Source organism: Gorilla gorilla, chromosome 6 (genome assembly GCF_029281585.2).
Source record: "Gorilla gorilla gorilla isolate KB3781 chromosome 6, NHGRI_mGorGor1-v2.1_pri, whole genome shotgun sequence".
Taxonomy (NCBI): Eukaryota; Metazoa; Chordata; class Mammalia; order Primates; family Hominidae; genus Gorilla; species Gorilla gorilla.
In genome coordinates, this window is record NC_073230.2 from 88750172 (window position 1) to 88770996 (window position 20825).

Below are 20825 nucleotides of genomic sequence, written 5' to 3' on the forward strand. Positions count from 1 at the left end.
ATCTCGGTTTCCGAATCGCCGGACCAGGCGCCTGCCCTTGAGTTTTCAAGCCTCCAGCTTGGAGGATCAGGTCCCAGTTCGCCCCTAGTTAATGCAGGGACTAACGGGAGCGGGTGGTGGGGGGTTTCAGGCTTTCCCCTACTCAAACTCAAACAGACTCTCCAGCTCAGACACCAGTCCATGTGAAAGTTCGATTTCACCTGTCTTTTTCATCTCAGGCAGTCCTTGTAGTAATTATAGTTATTATCAAGCAATAATAGTACTTGGTAATTGTATGTCTGTGGCAAAGGAACTGAAACAAGGATGTAGACAGAGGAAGATCAAAGTGAAGCCAAGGGTGGCTGGTTTCCCAAAGCTGCCACGGTAGCTTCTCTCAGGGCCCTGGAGCTATATGGAGTGGTATTTTCAAATACTTGGCCCATGGACAAGGGATGTCTTTCCACAAGCAAGCATAGTTATAAGGTTCTGTGCTTTGCTCATGTGGCATATGCTATTATAGCCATTTAAAAGGAGTTTTCAGAGTAACAACAGACACTTTTACCTTCAAAGTGCTTTCACAACCTACCACAGTTACAGCCTTCATCTTTGCCTTGCAGGGTAAGGCACGCATAAGAGGGGGCCACCTTGTGCAAGGGTCGGGGGGACTACAGGCTTTAATGGTTGTGACTTTCCACTATGTTCCGAGACAAGTTCATGGGAGAAACTCAGTAGCTTGGTTGCATGACTCTTACTGCTTGGAGAGATTTACTTTTTTTTTTTTAGATGGAGTCTCGCTCTGTCACCCAGCCTGCAGTGCAGTGGCACCATCTTGGCTCACTGCAACCTCCACCTCCCAGGTTCAAGCGATTCTCCTGCCTTAGCCTCCTGAGTACCTGGGACTACAGGCGCACACCACCATGCCTGGTTAATTTTTGTATTTTTGGTAGAGAACAGGGTTTCACCATATTGGCCAGGATGGTCTCGATCTACTGACCTTGTGATCCACCTGCCTCAGCCTCCCAAAGTGCTGGAATTACAGGCGTGAGCCACCGCGCCTGGCCAGATTTACTTCTTAAAAAATGTTTGAAAACTAAAAAGCAATGACAGGGCCAGACACGATGACTCAAGCCTGTAATCTTAGCACTTCGGGAGGCTGGGACGGGAGGATTCTTGAGCCCAAGAGTTGGAGACCAGCCTAAGCAACGTAATGAGACCCTCTCTCTACAAAAAATACTAAAATTAGCTGGGTGCATGGTAGTGTGTGCCAGTGGTCCCAGCTGCTTGGGAGGCTGAGGTAGAAGGATAGATTGAGCCCAGGAGGTTGAGGCTGCAGTGAGCTATGATTGTGCCATTGCACCCCAGTCTGGGCCACAAAGCAAGATCCCATCTCAAAAAAGAAAAAAAGGGCCGGGCACGGTGGCTCATGCCTGTAATCCCAGCAGTCTGGGAGGCCAAGGTGGGTGGATCACGAAGTCAAGAGATTGAGATCATCCTGGCCCATATGGTGAAACCCCGTCTCTACTAAAAATACAAAAATTAGCTGGGCGTGGTGGCACACGCCTATAGTCCCAGCTACTTGGGAGGCTGAGGCAGGAGAATCGCTTGAACTCCAGAGGCGGAGGTTGCAGTGAGCCGAGATAGTGCCACTGCTCTCCAGCCTAGGGACAGAGCTAGACTCCGTATCCAAAAAAGAAGCAACGACAGTATCATTAAAGGAAATTTGCAAAATGGAGAGAAATAATTACTGGTAATCTCTCCACCCTAACACAATCCCCATGGCTTTAGTTTACCTTTTTCCTGTTTTCATATACAAATAAATATTTATTGATATTATTTTAAACACTGTTCAAAACCATAGTTGCAGTTGTATTGAAGAGGAGGCTGGTATCCTGGAAGTATCTGCTACATTCATATCATGTGAACACTGTTTTTTAAGGAAGAGAAAATATATTTACTATTCAGTAAGTGGAAATAGATCATCATCAAGGTCTTCATACTCATCGTCTTCACACTGAGTAAGCTGAGGAGGAAGAGGAAGGGTTGCTCTTGCTGTCTCAGGGGCGGCAGAGGCAGGAAGTGATCCGCCAGCCTCGGCCTCCCAAAGTGCTAGGATTACAGGTGTGAGTCACTGCACCTGGCCTCTTTTCTTTCTTTTTTTTTGAGAGAGTTTCCCTCAGTTGCCATGTTGGAGTGCAATGGCATGATCTTGGCTCACTGCAACCTCCGTCTCCTGGGCTCAAGCCATTCTCATGCCTCAGCCTCCCAAGTAGCTAGGATTACAGGTGTGCACTCACCATGCCTGGCTAATTTGTGTATTTTTAGTAGAGATGGGGTTTTACCATGTTGGCCATGCTGTTCTCGAACTCCTGGCCTCAAGTGATCCACCCACCTCAGCCTCTCAAAGTGCTGGGATTACAAGTGTGAGCCACCGCGCCTGGCCTCAACATCTTTGATTACTTCCTAAGGATGGATTCCAAGAAATGAGGTTACTGGTCCCACAGATAGTCAGAGGGAATACAGGCAATAATGTTTGTAACCCCAGGGTTCTAGACCTGTCAGCAAACAAGCTCAGCTGACAAGATCAGGTGGTATCCACCCAAGAGTTTTGAAAGGACTCAAAGATGAAAGTGTTGAAAGAATCATGAAACGTAATGATTTATGATTACAAAGAGACATTGTGCTTAAAAATTGGCTGGCTGCCCTGAACAAATAAAAGTTCCTGAAGGGTGCTTGCTTCGGCAGCACATATACTAAAATTGGAACGATACAGAGAAGATTAGCATGGCCCCTGCGCAAGGATGACACGCAAATTCGTGAAGCGTTCCATATTTTTTTAAACTAACGAAAAATCAATAAATAAACGTGGATTTGTAAAAAAAAAAAAAAAAAAAAAGTTCCTGAAGGGCACCCTAGAAACTGTGGTTGCCTAAGTTTGACTTCTGTGTTGTGAAAGCTGGTGGAGTCAATGCTGAAGGGGAGCCCGGGTTTGCGGCTGTGACTGGGTGGCTGCAGCTACTCCTGGGAGGGAGGGTCTCCTGTCCCTCCAACTTGGAAGGAGTGAGGGCTTCCACTTGTTCCCAGCTCCCTGCAGCTCTGTGGAGTGCTGCGATCCCAGCTGTGCCTCCCCCATTGCAGCCAGCATCATGGCAGGGCCACTCCAGATGGGGCGCTGCTGCTATCACTTCCAGTTGGGAGGTCACAGAAGGCTTGGAAAGGGATAGAGCAGGCTCTGCTTATCCTAGAGAGTTATTTCCACATGCAATTTCCTCCTTGCCACAGTCTGATAATGAAAGAGAAATGTCCAAAATATGTTTTTCAAAAAGTCTCACAGGAAGAGGCAAGGGCCCTTTGTAGAAAACTAAGGAATATATTCCGTTTATCCTCAAAAGACAATAGCTCGTAATTTTCATTCCCATAGGTGAACCATCTTCATGGACATTTCAGGGTTGCCTAATAAGAATTTAAAATATCAATAAGAGAGAAGATTCAGGTTGGGTGTGGTGGCTTATGGCTGTAATCCCAGCACTTTGGGATGACACCTGGAGAATATTCTATATTTCCTAGCTACTATTAGTTAAGATTCTACCCAGTTTAAAACCCAAGTCTTAGGCCAGGTGTAGTGGCTCACACCTATATAATCCCAGCTGAAGGGGAGCCCGGGTTTGCGGCTGTGACTGGGTGGCTGCAGCTACTCCTGGGAGGGAGGGTCTCCTGTCCCTCCAACTTGGAAGGAGTGGGGGCTTCCATGTGTTCCCAGCTCCCTCCAGCTCCATGGAGTGCTGCGATCCCAGCTGTGCCTCACTCACTGCAGCCAGCATCATGGCAGTGGCCACTCCAGATGGGGTGCTGCTGCCAAGGCGGGCAGATCACCTGAGGTCAGGAGCTCGGGACCAGCCTGACCAACAAGGAGAAACCCTGCCTCTACTAAAAATACAAAATTAGCTGGGCGTGGTGGCGCATGCCTGTAATCCCAGCTACTCAGTAGGCTGAGGTAGGAGAATCGCTTGAACCCAGGAGGTGGAGGTTGCGGTGAGCCGAGATTGAACCATTGCACTCCAGCCTGGGCAATAAGAGCGAAACTCTGTCTTAAAAAAAACAAAACAAAACAAAAAAAAACAAACCCAAGTCTTATATCTGATTCCAAAGGTCCCATTTTACTGAGTCTTCTTCTTTCTTCTTGACGGAGTTTTTGCTTTTGTCGCCGAGGCTGGGATCACTGCAACCTCCGCCTCCCAGGTTCAAGCGATTCTCCTGCCTCAGCCTCCCACGTAGCTGGGATTAAAGGCGTGTGCCACCTGCCTGACTAGTTTTTGTATTTTTAGTAGAGATGGGATTTCGCCATGTTGGCCAGGCTGGTGTCGAACTCCTGACCTCCAGCGATCCGCCCACCTCGGCCTCCCAAAGTGTTGGGATTACAGGCGTGAGCCACCATGCCCAGCCTGAGTTTTCTTTACTGTCGGCTAGGGCTGTGGCTGGGGAACCTGCTGTGGGAAGGGTACTTTCATCTATGCTTTTCCTCCTCCCCTTCCCTCTCCCTGGGGTGGCAGGAGTGAGTGATCCGACTCTTGGAGACACCTTCCCTCTCTATTTTCCTATTGGAAGCTGTGGCTTCTCTGTTGTGTTGAGCAAAGTGGACGGATAGGGAGAGGGTCAAAAATCTCTTACTTAACTGACTATTCTCTCCTGTTGGTTGTTACTCTTCCCTCGGTAACACAGTGTTCCAGCTACTTAAGCTGCAAAACAAATTATTCAACAATTTCGTGGGTGAAAGCAATGACAACATTGTTTATTTTGCTCCTAAATCTTCCATTTGGTGAAGGGATCCACATGGATGGCTCATCTATGCTCCACCTGGCTCCTCTGGGGGGCCTCAAAGGTTGGACCATCTGAAGGCTCGCCAGCTCCTAAGATTGGTGATTGGTCTGGCTGTCAGCGGAGATCTTAGCTGGGGCAGTGGATCTGAACATGTGCAGGTGGTCTCTTCATGTGCTCTGGGTTTCCTCACAGGATGGTGGCTGGGGTCCAAGGACAAGTATCCAGAGAGAGAGAGGAGGAAGGAAGGAAGGAAGGAAGGAAAGGGAAGGGAAGGGAAGGAAGGAAGGAAGGAAGGAAGAGCAGGTGAGCGGGCAGGCAGGTAGGGAGGGAGGGAGGAAAGGAAGGAAGGAAGGCAGGGAGGGAGGGAAAGAAGGAAAGGAAAGGAAGGGAGGGAGGGAGTGAAGGAAGGAAGGAAAGGAAAGGGAAGGGAATGGAAGGGAGGTAAGGAAGGAGGTAAGGGAAGGAAGGAAGTGGAGTGGGTGACAGAGAGACAGAGGGGACAGGTGAATGAAGGCCACATGTCCTTTATAACCTAATCTTAGAAGCACTCAGCATCCCTTTCACTGCATTCAATGCCTTGAGGCAGTCATAAAGTCACACCTAGTTTCAAGGGAAGGGAAAATATGTTCCCCCCTCTTTTTTTCTTTTTTTTATGACACAGGGTCTCACTCTTGTCACCCAGGCTGGAGTACAATCATGGCTCGCTGCAGCCTCGACCTCCTGGGCTCAAGTGATCCTCCAACCTCATCTTCCCGTGTAGCTGGGACTACAGGCATGAGCAACTATGCCCGGCTAATGTTTAAATTTTTTTTGTAGAGATGGGGGTTTCACTATGTTGCCCAGGCTGGTCTCAAACTCCTGGGTTCAAGCAATCCTTCCACCTCAGCCTCTTGAGTAGCTGGGAGTACAGGTGCACGCCACCACACCCAGCTAATTTTATTTTATTTTTTGTTAGAGATGGGGTCTCACTATGTTGCCTAAGCTGGTCTTAAACTCCTGGGCTAAAGGGATACTCCTGCCTTGGCCTCCCAAAGTGCTGGTTTTACAGGCACCATGCCTGGCAATGCCACCTTTTTTTTTTTTTTTTGAGACTAAGTCTCACTTTTGTCGCCCAGGCTAGAGCGCAGTAACGCGATCTCGGCTCACTGCAACCTCCACCTCCCGGGTTCAAGCAATCCTCCTGCCTCAGCCTCCTGAGTAGCTGGGATTACAGGTGCCTGCCACCGCGCCCGGCTAATTTTTGTATTTTTAGTAGAGACAGCCATGTTGGCCAGGCTGGTCTCGAACTCCTGACCTCAGGTGATCTGCCCACCTTGGCCTCCTAAAGGGCTGGGATTACAGGTGTGAGCCACGGCACCCAGCCAGATGCCACCTTTTGAGGGGAAGTGATGTGGTTCTGGAATTGCATGTGGGACCAAAAATGCTGCCAAGGTCACTTTTGGAAAACACAGACTACCGCTACTGTGCGTCAGCCACACAAACGTTGGCTTGTGGTGTTCAGGGATGAAATCCTCAGGGGGCCTTGGGGGCCTGCTTACTACTCAGTCCTCTGTCCCAGTTGATCTGCCTTCTGCCCCTAGCAGGGCACTGCACAACCTCCTTTTGTGGAGATTCTTGGGTGGGGGCACCAGTTGGACAACTCAAGTCCAGCTACCTGCTCCTGGGTCCATTTGATCTGTGAGAAACTCAGGCACCCTTGGCCACTCAAATGGTTGGAACGTGGACCTCCTGTGGTGCTCCTGCCCGTCCCTGGCCACCTTCCCCTCTTAGTGGCTTTGTTGAATCACCTGCCACCTGCCTAGGCACGAGAGTCTCCTATTTAAAATAATGCTCAACTAGAGGTTGAGGGGTTTTTTTTTTTTTTTTTTTTTTTGAGTCTTGCCCTGTCGCCAGGCTGGAGTGCAGTGGCGTGATCTCGGCTCACTGCAATTTCCGCCTCCTGGGTTCAAGTGATTCTCCTGCCTCAGCCTCCTGAGTAGCTGGGACTACAGGCCTGTGCCACCACACCTAGCTAATTTTTGTATTTTTAGTAGAGATGGGGTTTCACCATGTTGGCCAGGATGGTCTTGATCTCCTGACCTTGAGATCTGCCTGCCTCGGCCTCCCAAAGTGCTGGGATTACAGGTGTGAGCCACTGTGCCTGGCCGAGGATGAGGTTTTTTGTAGATATGGAGTCTCCCCGGTGACTGGGACTCCTGCCCGCCCTGCCCCCCGCTCTTTTTTTTTTTTTTTTTTTGAGATGGAGTCTCCCTTTGTTGTGCAGGCTGGAGTGCAGTGGTGCAATCTCAGCTCACTCCAACCTCTGCTTCCCGGTTCAAGTGATTCTCCTGCCTCAGCCTCCCCAGTAGCTGGGGTTACAGGTGCATGCCACTACGCCCAGCTAATTTTTTGTATTTTCAGTAGATATGAGGCTTCTCCATGTTGGCCAGGCTGGTCTTGAACTCCTGGCCTCAAGTGATCTGCCCACCTCAGCCTCCCAAAGTGCTGGGATCACAGGTGAGAGACACCGCACCCAGCCTCTGTCCCCAGGTTTTGAAGACATTCTCACTTGTCTTCATGGTGAGGGGGCGAGGGAACCAGTCATGGAGGAGGAGAGGGAAGCCCCCACCAATAGGCAGAAGGCAAAGTCCTTTCTCTTTGACTTCTACCAAGTCCTTTCTCTCTTTCTTGCTGCTTTCGTCCAGACTTGAGGAGCAGAAAAACTGGCTGAGCAAGCAAAGCTCGAGAGCGTTTCTGCCTGTCACGTAGGTGGCATCTGGGATCTTTGATGTGCCGTGCTGTGGGCTGGGAGTGTCCTCCTGAAGTTTTTCCTTCTTTGTTCTCAGCTATGGACTCCAGCCACGGACAACAGAGTCCTAGCCCACGTCCAGTCACATGACTGCAAAAGCACCTGCGTCTGGATATGGATGCTTATGAGAACATTGGTGCCTAATCAAATCAAATCAAAACAAACCGAACAGCCCCCCAGCATTGTGGCCTCATTCCCAAGTCAGCCCAAGCCATATCCTTCCTAGCTATGGTGTGTATTAGAGGGGCGCAGGACTCAGATGGTCTTGGTTCTCATCTTGTCTGTACCATGTACTCTTGGTCTAGTTACTTGAACTTTTGGAGCCTCAGTTTCTCTAAGTGTAAAATGAGGATTCAAATAGCACCGACCTCATTGGGATGTCATGAGGCTTGCATGATGGAGTTGATTCATGTAAATCAGCAGTTGCAGGGCCTGGCATTGGACACAGATGAGTTTAGGGCTGTGGGCTGTTGACTGACCCTTGGGCTTGAGTGGCATGTGTGGCTCCATCCTGAAGCTCTTTTCTAGCAGTGCTGAGGTGGGAGGAGGGACTCGACTCTGCAGGTGGGGCTTGGACAGTGGACCAAATTGAGGATTAGCTAAAATGGGGCTAGGGCAGAAGCAGCTTTCCATAAGACATGCCCACCAGAGTGCCATGTCAGTTTACTGTTGCCATGGCAACACCCGGGAGTTACCACCCCTTTCCATGGCAATGAGCTGACAACCTAGAAGTTACTACCTCTTCCCTAGTAATTTCTGCACTAACTGCCCCTTAATCTACACGTAATTAAAAGTAGGTAGGCCAGGTGTGGTGGCTCACACTCACACCTGTAATCCTAGCACTTTGGGAGGCCGAGATAGGTGGATCACTTGAGGTCAGGAGTTCGAGACCAGCCTGGCCAACATGGCAAAAGCCCGTCTGTACTAAAAAAACACAAAAAATTAGCTGGGTGTGATGGCGCACACCTGTAATCCCAGCTACTAGTGGGGCTGAGGCAGGAAAATCGCTTGAACCTGGGAGGCGGAGGTTGCAGTGAGCAGAGATGGTGCCACTGCACTCCAGCCTGGGCAACAGAGTGAGACTCAGTCTCAAAAAAAAAAAGTAGGCATAAATATGACTGCAAAACTGTCCTGAGATACTGCTCCCTGCTCTGCAGGAGCAGTCACGGAGCTGTAACACCACCGCAGCTGTAACACTGCCTCTTCCATAAAGCAATTTTCTTCTCCCTCTGGCTTGACCTTGGATTTTTTCCTGGGCAAAGCCAACAAACCTTGTGGGCTAAGCCCCATTTTGGGGCTCGCCTACTTTGCGTCAGGGCCAATGAGAGGGCATCCTCTGTCTACAGTACACGAAGCGTAAATGCATCAGATCAATCTGATTCGACTTTTATGTAACAAAATTGTGAGTTGTTTTTCAGTTGCCATGGACCCCTGGGTGAAGGTCACGTAACCTGAGCACGCCCAGATGAACCAAGCATGCAACCACAGGGCGGAACCTAAGTGCTCGGACTGAAGAGGGGGACTGAATTAAGAAGTGGACACCACATGGCAGGATCCAGGATCCAATCAGATTGAGTTCTGGCATCACCCCATGACAGGACTCAGTCAGATCACACCTCCTGCCATCACCTCATTTCAAGAGCCAATCGCTCTCATTAACCTATGCTTATAAAACCTGACTTATGAGGCCGGGTGCGATGGCTCATGCCTGTAATCCCAGCACTTTGGGAGGCCAAGGTGGGCAGATCATGAGGTCAGGAGATAGAGACCATCCTGGCTAACATGGTGAAACCCCATCTCTACTAAAAATACAAAAAATTGGCTGGGCGCAGTGGCTCACGCCTGTAATCCCAGCACTTTGGGAGGCCGAGGCAGGCGGATCACGAAGTCAGGAGATCGAGACCATCCTGGCTAACACAGTGAAACCCTGTCTCCACTAAAAAAAAAAATACAAAAAATTAGCCGGGCGTGGTGGCAGGCACCTGTAGTCCCAGCTACTTGGGAGGCTGAGGCAGGAGAATGGTGTGAACCCGGGAGGCGGAGCTTGCAGTGAGCCGAGATCGCACCACTGCACTCCAGCCTGGGCGACAGAGCAAGACTCCATCTCAAAAAAAAAAAAAAAAAAAAATTAGCATGGTGTGGTGGCACACACCTGTAGTTCCAGCTACCCAGGAGGCTGAGGCAGGAGAACCTGGGAGGTGGAGGTTGCAGTGAGCTGAGATAGCACCACTGCACTCCAGCCTGGGCAACAAGAGCAAAAACTCAACAACAACAACAACAACAACAACAACAACAACAACGCCACTGCTCTTGGCTCACATTCTATAAATTTTGCATGACTTCCTTTGAAATCCTGGGATTCAACCCTAGCATGCAATGCTCAAACTTCTCTGATCCCTGGGGTTTCCATCACATGCAAACTGGGGGTCATTTCTAGCAGGGCCTCCCCAGTTTTGCCGTTGGTACAGGACAAATGTAAGAGGACAGAGAACACACAGTGTGGGGACACATCTCAGAGCTGGGCTGGAATCTGGAGAGCAGCTGGACCAACTTGGAACTTCCTCTAAATATCTGAATAGTTTATAAATGAAAAGAACTGTCATTGCTCCAAGGGGCCTATGGCATAAGGCAGAGCAGGGTGGATGTGCAAACATATCCAGGCAGCCCAGGGCGGTGGCCAGGAAGTAAGCTGTCATTTACCTGCAACACGATCCTTCCAGTATCTGGTTCCAGGAGTCACAGTCTGATTTTAACAATCTATGGTGGGCCAGGTGCGTGGCTCACACCTGTAATCCCAGCACTTTGGGAGGTTGAGGCAGGTGGATCACTTGAGGTCAGGAGTTTGAGACCAGCCTGGCCAACATGGTGAAACCCCATTTCTACTAAAAATACAAAAATCAGCCGGGTGTGGTGGTGCACGCCTGCATTCCCAGCCACTCCGGAGGCTGAGGAATGAGAATCGGTTAAGCCCAGGAGGCAGACGTTGCAGTGAGCCAATATCGCGCCACTGTACACTGTACTCTGGCCTGGGCAACAGAGGGAGACTCTGTCTCAAACAAAACAAAACAAAACCAAACCCAAAAAGACAAAAAACAATCTATGGTGGTGCTGAATGTAGACAGAGAAGAGCCAGTGTGGTTGTTCACATCTGTAATCCCAGCTACTCGGGATGCTGAGGTGGGAGGAGGGCTTGAGCCCAGGAGTTTAAGACCAGCTTGGGCAACACAGTGAGACTCCATCTCAAAAAAAAAACAAACAAACGAAACAAAAACAAAAACAAAAAACCAGTGACTGTAGAGAGAGAATAAAGTGGTTGGGGGAAAAGAAGTCAGGGCTTCAAAGTAGAAAGAGTACTGAAAACTCATAAATAGCACTTTATCAGGAAGGTAATGAAAGACCTGAATGTAGGTTGGTTAAAAGCATGATAGCAGGAAGAATCCAGGCACACTGAAGATGAAGACAGAAAAAAACAAACAAGCCACATTTAGCAATTTCAGCAGGAAATGAACACAGATCCTATGGGGAGGCAAAGTTAACTTGTAAATGAGACTCTGTATGAAGGTACCTCTATATACATTTGCGTAAAACTATTTTAAAAGCGGCAAAACACAGTCACACAGTTGTTACAGAAACGTGATCACTAAAGAATAAATTGGGGTTGGGGCAGGGCATGGTGGCTAACGCCTGTGATCCCAGCATTTTGAGAGGCTGAGGCAGGTGGATCGCCTGAGGTCAGGAGTTTGAGACCAGCCTGGCCAACATGGCGAAACCCTGTCTCTACTAAAATACAAAAAAATTAGCCACGCGTGGTGGCACATGCCTGTAATTTCAGCTACTTGGGAGGCTGAAGAACAAGAATCACTTGAACCCCGGAGGAGGAGAGATTGTGCCACTGCGCTTTAGCCTGGGCAACAGAGTGAGACTCTGTCTCAAAATAAATAAAATACAGGCTGGGTGCAGTGGCCCATGCCTGTAATCGCAGCACTTTGGGAGGCCAAGGTGGGTGGATCACTTGAGGTCAGGAGTTCGAGACCAGGTTGGTTAACATGGTGAAACCCCGTCTCTACTAAAAATATTTAAAAAATTAGCCAGGTGTGGTGGTGCGCACCTGTAATCCCAGTTACTCAGGAGGCTGAGGCAGAAGGATCACTTGAACCTGGGAGGTGGAGGTTGCAATGAGCCGAGATTGCGCCACTGCACTCCAGCCTGGGGAACAAGAGCAAAAACTCTGTCTAAAAAAAAAAAAAAAAAAGGGCCAGGCACGGTGGCTCATGCCTGTAATCTCAGCACTTCGAGAGGCTGAGGTGGGCGGATCATGAGGTCAAGCGATTGAGATCATCCTGGCCAACATGATGAAACCCAGTCTCTACTAAAAATACAAAAATTAGCTGGGTGTGGTGGCGGGCGTCTGTAGTCCCAGCTACTTGGGAGGCTGAGGCAGAAGAATCGCTTGAATCTGGGGGGTAGAGGTTGCAGTGAGCCAAGATCATGCCACTGCACTCCAGCCTGGCGACAGAGCAAGACTCCATCTCAAAAAAAAAAAAAGAAAAAAAAAATATATATATATATATACGTGTGTGTGTGTGTGTGTGTGTGTATAAACAATAAATACATAAATTGAGGAGAAGGCAGGGGAACCAGGATTTGACAGTGACAAGAAAGAAAAGCCCAGGAGGACCTGGTGGCTGAGCCAGATGCTGGGGCTGGACTAAGGGTGATAGGAGCAGAGCTGGGACCTTTGGGTGGCAGAGAAGTTCTAATCAGTGAAACTGGGCAAAGGTATTTGGATGGAGCAGTAGAGTTGGGGTTAAGAGACAGAGACAGGCCGGGCCTGGTGGCTCACATCTGTAATCCCAACAGTTTGGGAGGCCAATGTGGGAGGATCATTGAGACCAGGAGTTTGAGACCAGCCTGGGTAACATACTGAGGCCTTGTCTCTACAAAAAATTTTAAAAATTAGCCAGGTGTGGTGGTGCGTGCCTGTGGTCCTAGCTACTCAGGAGGCTGAGGTGGGAGGATCGCTTGAGCTCAGTAGACTGAGGCTGTAGTGAGACAAGATCGTGCCACTGTACTCCAGCCTAGGCCATGGAGTGAGACCCTGTCTCAAAACAAAACAAAACAAACAAACAAACAACAAAAAAAAGAGGCAGAGAGACAAAGGTGGCGAAGAAGATGCAATGATGATGCCTTTCGGGTAGGTTTGGTGTTTTGGGTTGTAAAAGGAAGGATAAAGAAGTAGGAGAAAGTAGAAAGAGCACTAATTGGGACTCAGGTAATGGCTTCAGGTAGATTGTACAGGTTTGAATGCGGGGAGACAAAGCCCACGAGGAGACAAGAGGAAACAAACTTGGAGGAAAGTTTCTGTGATTCTAAACACGTTCCCTCTCTTGTCTCCATGATTTCAGTTAGTGGTGGGATGCTCTGTGTATGTTTCATGCAGTTTCACATAGTTGGGGGCTCAGTCTCTCCACATAAGGCATTTTATTTCTTTTCTCTTTTTTTTCTTTTTTTGAGACGGAGTTTCATTCTTGTTGCCCAGGCTGGTGCGCAATGGGGCGATCTCAGCTCACTGCAACCTCCGCCTCCCAGGTTCAAGTGATTCTCCTGCTCAGCCTCCCAAGTAGCTGGGATTACAGGTGGCTGCCACCACACCCAGCTAATTTTTATATTTTTAATAGAGACAGGGTTTCGTCATGTTGGCCAGGCTGGTCTCGAACTCCTGACCTCGGTGATCCACCCGCCTCAGCCTCCCTAAAGTGCTGGGATTACAGGTCTGCGCCACCGCGCCTGGCCTCTCCACGTAAGGCTTTGAGTGGCGTACTGGGAACGCCCCGCTGGTGGTGTCCTTGGGTGGACTGCAGGGCCCTCTACGGTGCCCCTTGAGGCTGACCACTTTGGCTTCCAGCATGTCTGAGATGAGATGTGACACTCTCTCCTGGGAGCCACCTGCAAGGTGATTATGTATTGGAACAAGCTCTCTTCTTGCCTTATTTTACAGCCCAATGGAGAGGAAGTAGGGATCAGAGTAGTAGGGGTGTAAAATTTGGAGTCACTCTTGTTGGGCGTGTGGTTTGTGCAAATGACCTGACCTCTCTAAGTCTTGACTCCCTCATCTGTAAAAATAGGGATGATTTTGGCAAATAACTACCCACTTAGCTACTCTGAGGACGGTATGACATTTGGAGGTGGCAATGCTTTGTAAACTGCAGTGGACTTTTAGGTGCCAGCCATCGCCATGTTTTAAATGCGGAGAACCGCATATCTCACCACCTCGCAAAATAAAACTTCACAGTTTATTTGGGTTGGGTATAATTACCGGGCGAAAAATGTAAAAATAACAATGTTTTAGAAATTTCCCCAAAGAAGAAACAGTATTGGCTGGGGCTGCCTTCCCAGGGGCCCTGGAATCCTGAGGGTGCCTGACCTGCAAATGCCCAGCGCTTAGCAGAACAGCCAGATGGCCCTGCTAGTTCCCTCCCTGTGCAAACATCTCTCACCCAGCCGAGTCAACAACCCTCCCTGGGTCAAGAGGCTCCTCCATGCTGCTTCTGTGTAGTGTAGCCTAGAAACTGGGTGGCTGGGGCACAGGGCTCTGGACTTTGGTTATGTGTTTAATCTAGGTCCCTGAGCTACAGGGTCATCTGTTTTGGCTCCTTCTCTGCTTATGTAAACAGGGCTGGTGGGCCCATCAGTACAGCCAGGCCCCGCTCTCACCCCCTCCTCCTGTAAACACATTACAAAGAATCTTTGTAACTGCCCAGGAAGAGCAGCTCTGCTCAGGGGAAGAGAGCCTGCATCCGGAGGGGGTGAGACTGGGGGTGGAGATGGATGGGGGAAGAGTAGGCAGGAGGGGCAAAGGTGGGGCAGGAGTGGTGCTTGCCAATACCTCCTGTACTATGTGGTACAGAAAAGCCAGCTTTGCTCAAAGTCTGGCCGTGATAGGAGGGGGCCTGTTGTCTGCAGCAGAAACCAAGGTGGTAGGAAGGGTGGTGTTAGAAAAGGGGAGAACTGGGGTGGGGCATGGTGGCTCACACCTGTAATCCCAGCAATTTGTGAGGCTGAGGCGGGAGGATTGCTTGAGGCCAGGAGTTTGAGATCAGCCTGAGCAACATGGGAAGATTCTGTGTCTACAAAAAATACAAAAATTAGCTGAGCGTGGTGGCATGTGCCTATAGTCCTAGCTACTTGGGAGACCGAGGCAGGAGGATCGCTTGAGGCCAAGAGTTGGAGGCTATAATGAGGTATGATCACACCACTGCACTCCATCCTGGGTGTCAGAGCGAGATCCTGTCTCTAAAAAAAGAAAGAAAGAAAAGGGGAGAACCTTTATTTCCTAACATCCTGCAACCCTGACACTTTTCTTACCTTAGCAATTCAAACATGGTTTAAAAAAAAAAAAAAGGAGGGGGAGCCAAGTGCGGTACTTCACACCTGCAATCCCAGCACTTTGGGATGCTGAGGCGGGTAGATCGCCTGAGCTCAGGAGTTTGAGACAAGCCTGACCTACATGGTGAAACCCTGTCTCTACTAAAAAAATACAAAAAATTAACCGGGCCTGGTGGTGGGCACCTGTAATCCCAGCTACTCTGGAGGCTGAGGCGGGAGAATCGCTTGAGCTGGGAGGCGGAGGTTGCAGTGAGTCGAGATGGTGCCACTGCACTCCAGTCTGGGCAATAAGAGAGAAACTCTTTCTCAGAAAAAAAAAAAAAAAAAAAAAAAAAGAACTAGGCCGGGTGTGGTGGCTCACGCCTGTAATCCCAGCACTTTGGGAGGCTGAGGTAGGTGGATCACCCGAGGTCAGGCGAGACCAGCCTGGCCAACATGGTGAGACCTTGTCTCTGCTAAAAATACAAAAATTAGCCAGGCATGATGGTACGCGCCTGTAATCCCAGCTACTCGGGAGGCTGAGGCAGGAGAATTGCTTGAACCCTGGAGGTGGAAGTTGCAGTGAGGTGACAGGGCGCCATTGCACTCTAGCCTGTGCGACAAGAGCAAAACTCCATCTCAAAATAAATAAATAAATAAATACATACATACATAAATAAATACAATAAAAAGAACTAAAGCCTCCTTTTCAAGTAGTACAGGTTAGAAGCAAGAATATTAGCTGGAGAGTCAAGAAAACAAATTGTATTCCTGCTCCTACCCCTAATGAGCTGTGTGCCCTTTGGATGATGCCTTAACATCTTGGAGTTTCCTTGTCCAGATAAATCAGAATGATAATATTTGCCATTTTTTGAACACCCTTGATATGACAGGGATTTTTACCTGTTATTTTATTAATCTACACAAATACCCAATGAGGTGGGGTGGGTTATCCCCATTTTAGAGATAAAGACATTAAGACTTAGCTAGGAGAACTGACTTGCTTAAAAATATGTATGTGTAAGTAGCAGGAACAGCTCTTTTGTATTCCAAACCCCCATTCTGCCCCTGCAACTAAGAAAGGTGGGGGCGGGGTGGTGGCTCAAACCTGTAATCCCAGCATTTTGGGAGGCCGAGGCAGGAGGATCACTTGAGCCAGGAGTTCAAGACCAGCCTGGGCAACAAAGCAAGACCCTGGTTTTTTTTTTTTTTTTTGAGACAGAGTTTTGCTCTTGTTGCTCAGGCTATAGTGTAATCGCATAATCTTGGCTCACTGCAGCCTCTACCTCCTGGGTTCAAGTGATTCTCTTGCCTCAGCCTCCTAAGTAGCTGGGATTGCAGGCATGTACCACCACGCCTGGCTAATTTTTGTATTTTTACTAGAGATGGGGTTTCACCATGTTGGTCAGGCTGGTCTTGAACTCATGACCTCAGGTGATCCACCCGCCTCAGCCTCCCAAAGTGCTGGGATTACAGGCATGAGCCACTGTGCCCAGCCAGCAAGACCCTGTTTCTACAAAATATAAAAAATTAGCCAGGTGTGGTGGCATGCACCTGTAGTCCCAGCTACTTGGGAGACTGAGGCAGGAGGATCACTTGAACCCAAAGGCAAAAAAAAAAAGAAGAAAAAGAAAACAAAAAACTATTTTTATTGCTCAGGGACAAAGTTTCTGACTTCCATAAACTCAAGATCAGCTGGCACGGTGGCTCATGCCTGTAATCCCAGCACTTTGGAAGGCCGAGGCGGGTGGATCACTTGGGGTCAAGAGTTTGATACCAGCCTAACCAACATAGTAAAACCCCATCTCTACTAAAAATACAAAAATTAGCTAGGGGTGATGGTGGTCGCCTGTAATCCCAGCTACTTGTGAGGCTGAGGCAGGAGAATCGCTTGAACCGGGGAGGCAGAGGTTGCAGTGAGCCAAGATTGCAACACTGTACTCCAGCCTGGGCAACAGAGTGAGACTCTGTCTCAAAAAAAAAAGCTCAAGGTCTGGAGTCAAAGCCTCTACCTCTCCCAGACATCTCCTCCCACTGTATTTATCACCTTGGTTAAAATCCAGGGAAGGGAACAATCAGCAACTTGTTCCACTTGGGGTAGAACTTGGCAGGAACTCTTGAAGTTGCTGTTACTACCTTTTCCATTGCAAGGCAATTCATAAATGTCTAAATTTCCATAGTACATCTTGGAGGCTGCATGAGGGAGAAAGAGCCAGCAACCCTTACGCCTACAGACAAAAATTAGTTTTTTTTTTTTTTTTTTTGCTATGGGGTCTCACTCTGTCACCAAGGGTTGAGGGCAGTGGCACGATCTTGGCTTACTGCAACCTCTGCTTCCTGGGTTCAAGCGATCCTCCCACCTCCTACAGGCGTGAGCCACTGTGCCCTGCCTATCTGGCCCTTTATAGAAAAACGTTTGCCATCTCCTGTTCTAGATAAAAGTAGCCATCTGAGCAGGGATGAGGGAGGGTCTCACCATTCGGGAGGTAAATATCTATTTAATCCTCTTCTTTTCTCTGTAGCGTCCACACCCTCAACTGTGCCCGGTATTCCTCAGGCCAGCGGGGTCTGATTGCTGGCCTGAGGGGTGTGGGATCTCAGACCCACCATGGATGGGCAGCCCTAACCTTCCTTCTCCCACCTTCAACGGTTAAGTCTTTACTTCTGTTGGTACAGAGTGGCGGCTGGGCTTGGACTTTTCAGGAAGGAGACTGGAAGGTGTTCCTCTGGAGAAACTGACCCAGGGCTAAGAGCTACAGATACTGGCCGGGCATGGTGGCTCACGCCTGACATCCCAGGACTTTGGGAGGCCGAGGCAGGTAGATCACCTGAGGTCAGGAGTTCGAGGTCAGCCTGGCCATCATGGTGAAACGCCGTTTCTAATAAAAACAGAAAACTTAGCCGGGTGTGGCGGCGGGCGCCTGTAATTCCAGCTCCTCGGGAGGCTGAGGCAGGAGAATCGCTTGAATCCGGGAGGCAAAGGTTGCGGTGAGCCGAGATCGTGCCACTGCACTCCAGCCTGGGTAACAGAGTGAGACTCTGTCTCAAAAAAAAAAAAAAAGGTCACTTTATAGCACACTTTGCTCTTGTTAATCAGACTCTGCAAACAGCAAGTGACTGAACCCTGCGATTCAGTTACAACACAGACATTTGAATGGACAGAGAAGATGTTTGAGGAAAGCTCCTACCTTTTTTTTTTTCTTTTTTTTTGACTGAGTCTTCCTCCGTCACCCAGGCTGGAGTGCAGTGATGTGATCACAGCTCACTGCAGCCTCAAACTCCTGGGCTCAGGCAATCCTCCCATCTCAGCCTCCTGAGTAGCTGGGACTACAGGCGTGTGCCACTATACCCAGGGAATTTTTGTATATTTTCTTGGTAGGGACGAGGTTTTGCCATGTTGCCCAGGCTGGTCTGGAACTCCCGGGCTCAAGCCATCCTCCTGCACTGGTCTACCAAAGTGCTAAGACTACGGGCGTGAGCCACCACACCTGGCCAGTGCTAACCTCTTTAATGAGGATTGTTATTGCTTTTTCTTGAAGTTTTGATTGCAAATATATATAGTTTTCAGTAGTTTGCCCAACTCTATTAATTTTGGTCTTGTTTTGCGTGCTAGACAGGGGCTTTCAAACAGAACAATACAGTTCATAAGGAACACAGGTTTAATAATTGCTCAGAGGAAAAAAGACCTACCTGGTACCCTCTCCACAAAGACAAATCCAAAGACACAAAAGAAAGGGAGGGCCAGGCATGGTGGCTCATACCTGTAATCCCAGCACTTTGGGAGGCCAAGGCTTGAGCCCAGGAGGTCGAGGCTGCTGTCAGCCGAGACCATCACGCCACTGCACTCCATTCTGGGCAAAACAGCCAGACCCTGTCTCAGAAAAAAAAAAAAAAAAAAGTGCTTTACAAAGTATATTTATTTTTTAAAAGATACATTATCATGCTTGCTTTCACTCAGATAAAAATGCTACAAGATATTTTATGGGTATAATAAAAGACAGTATGATGCCCTATTCAAATTTTGTGAAAATTGAATAGGTTGCTATCTTTTCTACATACATCTTTCTTAACACTTTCTGGAATTTACTCCTCTTCCTCTTTCCACATTGCTTACTGCACAGAGAAGGAGGCTCCATAATGGGAAGGGATACTATCACATTTTTAATGATTATTAACAGTAAAAACAATGATAAACCTCCGACGTATTAATACTACCTGCCACACACACTGTGGTGGATGCTTTCTACAAATTAACCTAATCCATTCCTCCCTATTACAAGATATTATTGCTATGCCCCTAGAAACAAGGGATTTGAAAGTCAGAAACGTTAAATAAATTGGCCAGTAAGTGGCAGTCAGTTCTCCTGCTATACTATTTCTAGAAAACAAACCTTTATTTTTTAAGGGGCTTGGCTATTTTGAGCAGAAGTGATCTGTGGTCACACAGATCTTAATCACCACTCCCCGACAGAGAATAAACATTTATCAGGATGGGGCCGGGGAAGGTGGCTCACGCCTGTAATCCCAGCAATTTGGGAGGCCGAAGTGGGAGGATCACTGAGGTCAGGAGTTTGAGACCAGCCTGGCCAACATAGCGAAACCCTGTCTCTATTAAAAATACAAAAATTAGCTGGGCGTGGTGGCAGGCACCTGTAATTCTAGCTACTGGGGAGGCTGGGGCAGGAGAATCGCTTGAACCCGGGAGACGGAGGTTGCAGTGAGCCGAGATCGTGCCACTGCACTCCAGCCTGGGCAACAGAGCAAGACCCTGTCCCCCATCCCAAAAAACCAAAAACAACCATTTATCTGGATGGTGTTGAAATATTTACCACTTCCCCTGCACTTCTGACTTTTCGAACTTTGTGCTTTTGCCTGAGTTCCATCTGGAATGTTCTTCTTGGATGGTGGAGCATGTCGTCCACCTAACCAATTCCTACCTCTCCTTTGAATACACACCACTTAGTGGAAGTCTTCCCTGATCCCTGCCGACAAGCTTTTCAACTGCATCTCTCTCTTAAGCTAACCCAAGTCAGTACCGGCACCCTTGCTGGAATGTCCCATTCTGGGAAAGGCAGTATTTCTTGTATGAATCTTCATTTGCTCTCTACTGGGGGTAAGTGCACGTTAGAGAATAATGAAAACTTCAAGTCAAGGGATGCAGAGTGCGTTTACCAGTTCAACAACCTGGACTTTCTACCAGGCCATTTTCAAACTGAGCTGCCACGGACAGCAGCATGGACTTTGGTGCTAGCGGGGTCGGCCTGAAATCTGCAGCCTGCATGCTCCAAGGATGCCTGAAAAGAGGGGTCGAACCATGGGCCGCTCCCAGCCCCCACCCGTTTAGTCTTCCCAGCTGGCTCAGGAAACAAAGGGGGGCCGGAGAGAGGCGGCGCCCAGGGCGCAACAGCCGGAGACTGGCGCTGCGTGCCTGGGGACAGAGGCCTTGTGCTAGGAGCCCCAAGCAACTACACACCTAGCCGCTGGCAGGAACAAACAGCAGTGACAGCCACAAACAGAACCGACAGCCGCAGACCGCCGTCGCTGCGGCCCACAAAGGCCGGAAGTGTGGCGGGTGCCGGCGGCCAAGGCGCCCTCTCTGGGACTTCGGAGGGCCCGCATCTCGGTGGTTCCCTATACTGGAAGACCCCTGACTCCCAGGGCGTGTACCCTACGACGGGGGCCTCAAAATGAGTCAAAAGGGAGAAAAGCCTGGGCGCAGTGACTCGTACCTGTAATCCCAGTCCTTTGGGAGGCCGAGGTGAGAGGATCGCTTGAGGCCAGGAGTTCGAGACTGGCCTGGGCAACAGAGAGAGACCTGGTCTCTACCAAGAATTAATAAAATGAGCCGGGTGTGGTGGGGCACACCTGTAGCCCCAGC

General features: G+C 49.1%; 1 long non-coding RNA gene and 1 other non-coding gene across 2 annotated transcripts; one reads left to right on the forward strand and one right to left on the reverse strand.

Annotated features, from left to right (window-relative positions):
- Positions 1-2705: 2705 nt before the first annotated feature.
- On the forward strand, positions 2706-2812 carry LOC115935538 (U6 spliceosomal RNA). Its single transcript, XR_004071146.1, has one exon. It is a non-coding gene; the product is annotated as a U6 spliceosomal RNA (small nuclear RNA).
- Positions 2813-4735: 1923 nt separating this feature from the next.
- LOC129534767 (uncharacterized) lies at positions 4736-20517 on the reverse strand. The gene is made up of 3 exons (XR_008681466.2): positions 20421-20517; positions 18709-18818; positions 4736-4994 (listed from the first exon to the last, which is right to left on the reverse strand). It is a non-coding gene; the product is annotated as an uncharacterized lncRNA (long non-coding RNA).
- Positions 20518-20825: the final 308 nt, after the last annotated feature.